The sequence below is a fragment of the Mus musculus genome, chromosome 4 (assembly GCF_000001635.26).
Source record: "Mus musculus strain C57BL/6J chromosome 4, GRCm38.p6 C57BL/6J".
In the NCBI taxonomy this organism is placed as follows: Eukaryota; Metazoa; Chordata; class Mammalia; order Rodentia; family Muridae; genus Mus; species Mus musculus.
Genome location: NC_000070.6, coordinates 145,625,344 through 145,635,513, shown reverse-complemented (window position 1 = coordinate 145,635,513; position 10,170 = coordinate 145,625,344). Strand labels below are relative to the sequence as shown.

Below are 10,170 nucleotides of genomic sequence, written 5' to 3'. Positions count from 1 at the left end.
CTGCTTCTGGATCACCAAATATCCTCCCTGCTGCCTCCTTCATTCTGGCCACAAAATCTGAGAATGACTCCTGTGCACCCTGAGTAATCTTGGTCAAATGCCCACTTGCCTCTCCCTTCTTAGTGCCTACCATGCCTTAACAGCAGCAGCTGAGACTTGGGCGTACGCTCCCCAATGATAATCTGTTTGGTTAGCAGCATGCTGTCCCTGACCTGTAAGCAATTCAAACATCCACGTTCTTTGGTCCCCTTCCATGGTGGCATTGGCCCTTGCCTGCGTCTGGCAGGAGTCCTGCCACAAGGCTTTCCACTCAAGATACATTCCCATACTGGGGGCTGCAGCTTTTACTACAGTCTGCCAATCACCAGGAGTCATAGCGTGATTCCCAAGCCTTTCGACTTGTGCTATAGTGAAATTAGCGCTTGACTCCATAATTGAGAACTGCTTCTGCAAGCTCCTTAATCTGTATATACTCTAGTGGAGCGTGAACACACCCTCCCTCAGCTCCTTCAAAAACTGGGAATGCTTGCTGCACTTTTCTCTGTTCCTCTTTTGGAATGAATGAATCTGAATGATACCTCTGCACATAAGGCTCTGAATGGTACCTCTGCACATAAGGTTCTGAATGGTACCTCTGCACATAGGGCTGAGGTGCACTAGGACCCTGAAGCCGACTGTCTGGAGGCTGAGCAGCAAGCTGGCTTTCGCCAGCCGCTTTTTGCCTTTTTCTGGACTGAGTAGCTCGCTTTTTATCTTGCTGGTACCTTTCTCCCTTATAACGAACTGCTTCCTCCTCCAAGTCCGTTTCTTCAGAGGAGCTAAGTCCTTCATCTGATTCTGAGCTACTAAGAGCTAGCTGCTTAAACTCATCTAGTGGCGGGTATAAGTTCCTTCTCCTAGAAACCTCTGCTGATTGATCTTTTTTCTTTTCTTTTTCCTTCTCCTTCCTTCCAATCTCTCCCCAGGTATTCTTCCCTGACATTAACTTTTCATCAGGTTCAAGACCCGTGGAAAGGCCTGTATGCTTAATTGGTGCACCATAATTCCTCTTTGCTCCTACTCTGTCTCCCCGCTTTACCTCTGATAGACTGTCTTGAATTTCGTCCAGAATTCTCTGCCCTGCCTTAACCACTTGGTGACATGTGAAAAGGAACAAAAAGGCTTCTAACACTGGAGAAAGTTCAAGGCTAGACATACCTCGTAAAGCTGTAATTTGTCCCGCCGTTCTGGTTCCGCCTCCCGAACGAGGGATCTCCCTTGTGCCGGTGTGATGGTAGTTCCTGGGCTTCTCAGTGCCACTTATCCCGAGCTTTTGTCCCCGGCGGCAATAACACACTCAGGACAACTGGAATCTTCTGCGGCAAAGCTTTTATTGCTTACTTATCAGGAGGGAAGACCCCGAACTGGGAAAATGGTGCTGCTTCTGTAGCCTGCAGTGTGACGTTTCAGCACCTGATGTGGTGTGACAGCTCCTGATTCGTTGTTCGCCCATCACCCCATTACTACGCGCTGCGAGATGGGCAGTGACTAGGCGTGAGTTCACTCTTGCACTTGCGCATAAGGCTTATTTACTAGTTAGGCGCAGTGGAAGCCAGCACCATCTTATAATGGCGATTGCTCACGGCACGCACACACGCGATTGCTCGCGGCACAGCTCTCCACACAAACACATCATTTCAGACAGCAGCTTGATCCAGGGAGTCTAACATAGCCACAGCCTACAGAGTATGCCTTAGGATGGGGCACAGAACAGGTTAATTAAGGTCACTTACCTCTTCATCTTTTACAGCAGATCAGAACCCAGATGGCTGACTTCTGAAGGCTTTCTGACAGGAATCCTGTAGAGTTGGTTTCAAAGTTCACACAGACACTAGTAGCTGTAACCTTATATAGAAGATGTGATCCACATGAAATTCACAACTAAGGACAGCAAGTCTGAGGTAGTCAACCTTGTGAAGGCTCAGTATCTGAACATAAAGATGTTTGAATGACCACTGGCTGCAGGTTTGGCTTTATACACAGAGCAACTATGGAAACACTGTTGAATCTAATTCACAAATACTTAAGACAATGAAACACCCCTAAATCCAACACACATCAAGATCAGTCGTGACACTTGAACTTCCATAGTGCAACAGGGACAGTCACTGGACTTGAGGTCTTCAGTCAGTCACTGTAGATCCAGAAATCAAAACGATGAATGGCTGTTCTTGGTGGTTAGCTGTGGTCTAGTTACCTTGGAAGGCTTAGCAAAGACCATTCCTTAGCTGTACTGTGTGTGGCTGTACTTCTGATTTTCAAGCACAGCATACTGGTTGTCTAGCTGAAGTTTAAGGGCCTGGTTTTTTGAAACATCCTCCCTGTCTCTATTTTTGTGTCTTACTACTTCAAAGCTCTTCTCCATTTCTTTATCCTTCCGGCTCTCTACATGCTTGGCAGTGGAGTGCAGGGATGGGAACTGTGTGTCACTGTGTATTTCTGGTGGTCCTTGTGGTGTTTTCCTTGTTGTGGTTAGCCTTGCCCCAGGAGGCCTAAATACACCACTGGGCATTGCTGGCTCCGGGGTTTCTGTAACTGTTACTGGAGCAAGGAAGCGCCTGTACCGGAACGGTTTTATTCCAGGGACCTGAAGATTTTTCTGCTCCATTGCCACCTCCACCTTCTTCCAAAGAGAGATGGATCTTCTCTCTTCTCATTATCATCTTCTTCCTTTTCACTTATTTGCATTGCCTGAACTCTTAATCCACTGTAATCAACCTCTCTTTGCTCAAATTCTTTCCACTCATTTTCATCCTTCATTATATCCTTGCCAGCAGGGCCCGCGCTCCTGCTGTCTCCTGTCCTAGCACCAGAGCCCGAGCTCCCGCCATCACCCGTCTTGGAGCCCTCCGGACGCGCTGCTCCCGTCCATGCTGCTCGCCGCATTGGCCGCCCGACTGCTCCATTCCTTCTTCTTCTTGTCCCTCTTGGTGAAGAAGTTGTCCAGGCTCTGCTCCTCAGTCTCGGCCATGGTCAATATTTAGTACAACAACCATTAGAGATGATTCACAATTTCCCCAATCCATTATCTGTCATTATATAGATGACATTCTATTTGCTAATTCAGATTTAAATATCATGGAAAGAATGTTTGATGAAAAAAAAAAAACCAAACAACAACAACAAAACAACTTGCCTTGCTGAAGATTGCAAATCACCCCTGAAAAAAATATAACGAGTGGCTTCTATTAATTGTTTATTACCTAAAATAAGTCTGCAACAGGATAGGTCACAAAAGGTGCAAATCAGGAAAGACCATTTGAGGACTCTCAATGATTTTCAGAAATTATTGGGAGATACTAACTGGCTGTGGCCTACAATTGGCTTGGCCAATCAAGTGCTAAGCAATTTATTTCAAACCTTACAAGGTGATAAAGATATAAATAGCCCGAGGAAATTACCAGCCAAGACTGAGAAGGACTTAGCTCTGGAAGAAAGGTAAATGCAGGATACACAACTAGTTCATATTGTTCCAAAATGGCCTGCATCTTAGTTATCTTACCTTGTACTCATTCCCATACAGGAATGCTCATGCAGATGGAAGATTATATATTAGAATGGATATTTTTAGCACATAAACAGGGTAAGAAATTAAAAGCCTACATAGAGATGGTCTCTGAATTGTTATTAAAAAAAGAGAGAGACTTCAAAAATTAGTTGGAATGGATCCAGCTGAAATCGTGGTACCATTTATTAATGCAGAGATTGAATCACTATGGACACAACACGAACTTTGGTAAAAAGCATGCAGTAATTTCTTGGAGTTATTAACAACAGATACCCTAAAAACAAGTGGCTTCAGTTCATAAAATGGACTACTTGGATTTTCCCTCATACACTAAAGGGAATTCCAATATCTGGAGCCACTACATTTTACACTGAGGCTAATAAATCAGGAAAGGCAGAAGATTTAAGTAAGGTGGCTGACAGTCCCTAGAAATCAGTTCAAAAATCTTAATTACGTGCAATACTCATGGTGTTCTCAGATTTTCAAGTGTCTTAACATAGTAACTAACTGTCAGTATACAGAAACGTTTGTTTTACACAGAGACTGTTGATCTTACTTAGGATGATTCTGAATTGACTTCACTATTTATTCAACTACAATAAATAATCAGAAATAAGAGTAATTGACTATATATAAGACATATAAGAACCCATACAGGTTTGCCAGGCTCTCTGGCACAGGGTAATAATGAAATTGACCAGTTATTGATAGGAAGTGTACTATGGGCTTGGGAATTTCATTTTAAAAAACCACCATTTTAACAGCAAAGTTTTCAAGAAAGAATTCTCTATCACAAGAAAAGGCTGTCGACTGTCCTCAAGTCTCTTTCGTACAGTATCAGACGTTCTAGCTCAAGCAATAAGGCAACTAAAAGAGATCAAGGGGATATTTATATTTATATCAGACAGTTCATACATTTCAGGTACAAACTTAATACAGAGTGTTTCGCTGCTTAATAAATGTTTATATCTTCGAGGCTTTTCCCCATTTTCTCCTCTATAAGTTTCAGTGTCTCCTGTTTTATGTGGAGTTCCTTGATCCACATACACTTGACCTTAGTACAAGGAGATAAGAATGGATTAATTCACATTCTTCTACATGTTAATGGCCAGTTGTGCCAGCACCATTTGTTGAAAATGCTGTCTTTTTTTCCTTTTGTCAATTCTCGAACTTACAGCACAAGCCATTGCTGTTCTATTCAGGAATTTTTCTCCTGTGCCCATATCTTCGAGGCTTTTCCCCACTTTCTCCTCTATAAGTTTCACTGTCTATGGTTTTATGTGGAGTTCCTTGATCCACTTAGATTTGACCTTAGTACAAGGAGATAGGAATGGATCAATTCGCATTCTTCTACATGTTAACCGCCAGTTGTGCCAGCACCATTTGTTGAAAATGCCGTCTTTTTTTCCACTGGATGGTTTTAGCTCCCTTGTCAAAGGTCAAGTGACCATTGGTGTGTGGGTTCATTTCTGGGTCTTCAATTCTATTCCATTGGTCTACCTGTCAGTCGCTATACCAGTACCTTGCAGTTTTTATCACAATTGCTCTGTACTACATCTTTAGGTCAGGCATGGTGATTCCATCAGAGATTCTTTTATCATTTAGAAGAGTTTTTGCTATGCTAGGTTTCTTGTTATTCCAGATGAATTTGCAGAATGTCTTTCCTAATTCGTTGAAGTTGATATTTTGAGTAGTTGAGTTGGAATTTTGCTGAGGATTGCATTGATTCTGATTGCTTTCAGCATGACAGCCATTTTTACTATATTGATCCTGCCAATTCATGAGCATGGGAGATCTTTCCATCTTCTGAGATCTTCTTTGGTTTCTTTCTTAATAAACTTGAAGTTCTGATCATACAGATCTTTCACTTCCTTAGTTAAGAGTCACACCAAGGTATTTTATATTATTTGTGACTATTGAGAAGGGTGTTTTTTCCCTAATTTCTATCTCAGCCTGTTTATCCTTTGTGTAGAGAAAGGCCATTGATTTGTTTGAGTTAATTTTATATCCAGCTACTTCACTAAAGCGGTTTATAAGGTCTGGAATTCTCTGGTGGAATTTTTAGGGTCACTTATATATACTATCATATCATCTGTAAATAGTGATACTTTGACGTCTTCCTTCCCAATTTGTATCCCCTTGACCTCCTTTTGTTGTCTAATTGCTCTGAATGGGACATCAAGTACTATATTGAATAGATAGGGAGAAGTGGGCAGCCTTGTCTAGTCCCTGATTTTAGTGGGATTGCTTCCAGCTTCTCTCCATTTACTTTGATGTTGGTTACTGGTTTGCTGTAGATTGCTTTTATTATGTTTAGAAAAAGCCGCAAAAATATGAGCACAGGGGGAAAATTCCTGAATTGAACAGCAATGGCTTGTGCTGTAAGATCAAGAATTGACAAACGGGACCTCGTAAAATTGCAAAGCTTCTGTAAGGCAAAAGACACTGTCAATAAGACAAAAAGGCCACCAACAGACTGGGAAAGGATCTTTACCAACCATAATTCAGATAGGGGACTAATATCCAATATATATAAAGAACTCAGGAAGGTGGACTACAGAAAATCAAATAACCTCATTAAAATATGCGGCACAGAGCTAAGCAAAAAATTCTCAACTGAGGAATATCAAATGGTTGAGAATCACCTAAAACAATGCTCACCTTTCTTAATCATCAGCGGAATGCAAATCAAATGACCCTGAGCATCCCTGAGTGGTGGCACACGCCTTTAATCCCAGCACTTGGGAGGCAGAGGCAGGCAGATTTCTGAGTTCAAGGCCAGCCTGGTCTACAGAGTGAGTTCCAGGAGAGCCAGGGCTACAGAGAAAGCCTGTCTCGAAAAACAAAACAAAAACAAAAACAAAAAAAAACAAAACAACCCTGAGATTCTACCTCACACCAGTTAGAATGGGTAAGATCAAAAATTCAGGTGACAGCAGATGCTGATGAGGATGTGGAGAAAGAGGACACTCCTCCATTGTTGGTGGGATTGCAAGCTTGTACAACCATTCTGGAAATCAGTCTGGAGGTTCCTCAGAAAAGTGGACATGGTACTACCGGAGGATCCAGCAATACCACTCCTGGGCATATATATATATCCAGAAGATGTTCTAACTGGTAAGAAGGACACATGCTCCACTATGTTCATAGCAGCCTTACTTATAATAGTCAGAAGCTGGAAAGAGCCCAGATATCCCTCAACAGAGGAATGGATACAGAAAATGTGGTACTTTTACACAATGGAGTACTACTCAGCTATCAAAAACAATGAATTTATGAAATTCCTAGGCTAATGGATGTATCTGGAGGGTATCATCCTTAGTGAGGTAACCCAATCACAAAAGAACTAACATGATATGTACTCACTGATAAGTGGATATTAGCCCAGAAACTTAGAATATCCAAGATACAATTTGCAAAACACATGAACCTCAAGAACGAAGACCAAAGTGTAGACACTTCTTCCCTTCTTGGAATTGGGAACAAAACACCCATGGAAGGAGATACAGAGACAACATTTGGAGCTGAGATGAAAGAATGGACCATCAAGAGACTGCCGCACCTGGGGATCCATCCCATAATCAGCCACCAAACACAGAAACTATTGCATACACCAGCAAGATTTTGCTGAAAGGAACCTGATATAGCTCTCTCCTGTGAGGCTATGCCGGTGCCTGGCAAACACAGAAGTGGATGCTCACAGTCAGCTACTGGATGGCACACAGGGCTCCCAACGTAGGAGCTAGAGAAAGTACCCAAGGAGCTGAAGGGGTCTGCAACCCTATAGGTGGAACAACAACATGAACTAAGCACTATCCCCAGAACTCCTGTCTCTAGCTGCATATGTATCAGAAGATGGCCTAGTTGGCCACCATTGAGAAGAGAGGCCCCTTGGTCTTGCAAACTTTATATACCCCAGTACAGCGTAACACCACAGGATCAAGAAGTGGGAGTGTGTAGATAGGGGAGCGGGGGGAAGGGGGGACTTCCTAATAAAAATTGGAAAAAAATAAAATAAAATAAATAATTATTTATATAATGATAAATCTAAAGACAGCTAACTTAAAAATTGCTAAAATATGCTTAAGATTCAATGAAAACTCCAGGGATCCTTATGGGACTAATATTTAAACCTTCCAGTGGATGTATAATCTCCAATGGCAAAGATCTTGACTAGCACAGTGATTAAATAGCAGCGTTAAAAACCATGGATGGATGTGAATTGTACCAGCTTTACCTGCCACCAGAAAAATATAACCATGTTTGGAACCGACAAGACCATTCTATCAGAAATTATTATGTAAGTATCAAGCAACAATAAGATGAATAAAAAAATCAGGATTAGTCACATTTACATAGTCAGCAATTTAAAAACACAGTTACGAAATGCACAATAGAATTTGAGGATCAGTGTTATTATGAGCAGCAGAGTAAGGGATTTCAATCTTGGTCCAGTGCCTGTCTGTCCACTAGCCTAGTAGCTTCTGTGACCTTGGAGTTTCCAAGTCTTCTTGTTTGCATTTCCTGCCACTGCTCTGGTGACTGAAAATTGGGGACAACTGCAGAGAAAGGGAATTTTTACATGGTTGTAAGACCCAAGGCAGTGTTCTCTACTCCTAGTTCCACACCATGCAGCTCCAGACTCCTACTGACAAGGATGGGCTGCTGATCCCACTCTCTTCCTTCAGGCCCTCAGTCCCTCTTCTGAGTTCTCCTGTAACATAATCAATTTCAACCAAGGAATAACTTTCCACCTGCTCCATATGTTTCCCATCCCCAGGCTGTCCCATCAGTTGTCCTGTAGCTGAAGAGAAGTTTCCTTTCCCTGCAAGGTATTGATATAGACCTAGTGGGTTCCTTAAAATCTAGCCACTGGAAGTTCTTCCAGAAATGCCCATCAGGCTCCTATAGTGTGGCTCTTACTTTGTATCTTAAAATGCTATTCCACAAATAGTTAATGTTCCAAATCCACTGATCTTCAGTCTCCATGTTTTTCAAACATGATATGGTAATTTTCCTGAGCCAATGACTTGCATCTTTCTCAATCTACACATGTTGCCTTCCACAAAACTCAGTCAGTCTACCTGGACCTATTTTGTCAACCATCACCATATGCTTGCTGTACCACAGACAAGGAATGTGTGTAAAAATGTTTATGCACTTCTAGAAATTTTTACATGAACCTGGAAGTCACTTCAGATTTGGTTAATGATCTCTAAGTCATTAAGAAGTGAGGCATAAATCCACTGATCATGTGCAATGAGAATCAAGAGAGACTGTCTAACTGGTTGCAATTTCCAGACTGATAAGAGCTACTCAAGTCCCCTAATTTTCATTTGCCTGGTGTGTGAGTTTCAACATCCCTGATGGAGCAATTGGCAGAAACTACCTAGGATTATTTGAAATCAAGGGCCACTACTGCTTCTACTCATACTTAGATTCTACTAATGAGGAAGTCCTGTTTCATCAAATTCCAGTATTGAGACCAATGAATTGTTATCATTCAGTACTTCTACACAAGTTGAACAATTTCCGTGGTTTTTTTTTTAAATCAAGGAAAATACATGGAGTGATATGGATTTGTTCATTGTAGCATTTAATGTTTTTTCTTAGATCCTAATTTTCTGAGACTTCCTGAATTTAGGATAAATATTCTAATATACTTGAACTTGGAGTAAAAGTAATTTTCCCAGTACTTCCAAATATATTTCCAGGATGGTTGGATTTCTAAACTGTGCATGAGTATGCACCTCATCTACTCTAAAAAGGATTTTTCTCTAAGATTTACAGATTCATGATATTTATATGAATGAACTCATACATGAAATTAAGTTGAATACCCTAATAGTGAGTTTTTGAGGTTTTGTTCAGAATGTATATTCTGAGATGTACAAAATATTAACATTCTGTAGATGATTTAAAAAAGAATGGAAATCTATTTCATTACTTACGGTAGAGTGGAATATTAAGTAACAACAGGACCAGACACCAAAATGTTTTGTAATATGTGTCAATGGGCAGCATTTTTCTGAGAGTTTAAGACTTTTGTTTAATAAATGGGTATTAATGACTTCAGAACCATGCAGAGACACAGAAAAGTCTGGCTAGCTATCCTTGAAATCTATGAAGCCATGTTTTCATTTATTTTTGTAAATTTTTCTCTCATGCTTCCTTGAATTCAAGAGAGAGCAGACTTACTGCTGAGGCTCTGAAAGCTTCTACATATTTGCTTTCTTGAGCCTTTTTATCTTAACCTAGTAATACTTGCCTGGAACATTGAACTGAACAGTGTTTCTAACTTTTGTAATGCTAAACACTGATATAGAATTCAAATTATTCTTAGGTGAGCAGACTACCCTGCAGTTCAATGAATGATTTCTCAGTTATAAGACAATTGGAAATATGTGTTTTCCTATGCTTTTAAGCAACCACTGTGAAAGAGTCTTTACACCCCAAAGGGATGGTTATCTATCACTTGAAAATAACTATTAACTTTATGATACAGCCTTGCAAAAATATTTATGACTTCCACGTATTTTTTATGTGAGGCATTTTCTGGGAAGATGCAACATATATTCATCTGAGTATCCCAAGTGCAAATTGAAAACAACCAAAGCAAACTT

At 40.9% G+C, this 10,170-nt stretch overlaps 1 pseudogene; it reads right to left on the bottom strand.

Moving 5' to 3' along the window:
* Positions 1 to 2,166: 2,166 nt before the first annotated feature.
* Positions 2,167 to 3,010, bottom strand: Gm13234 (annotated as a pseudogene).
* Between the last annotated feature and the right edge of the window lie 7,160 nt (positions 3,011 to 10,170).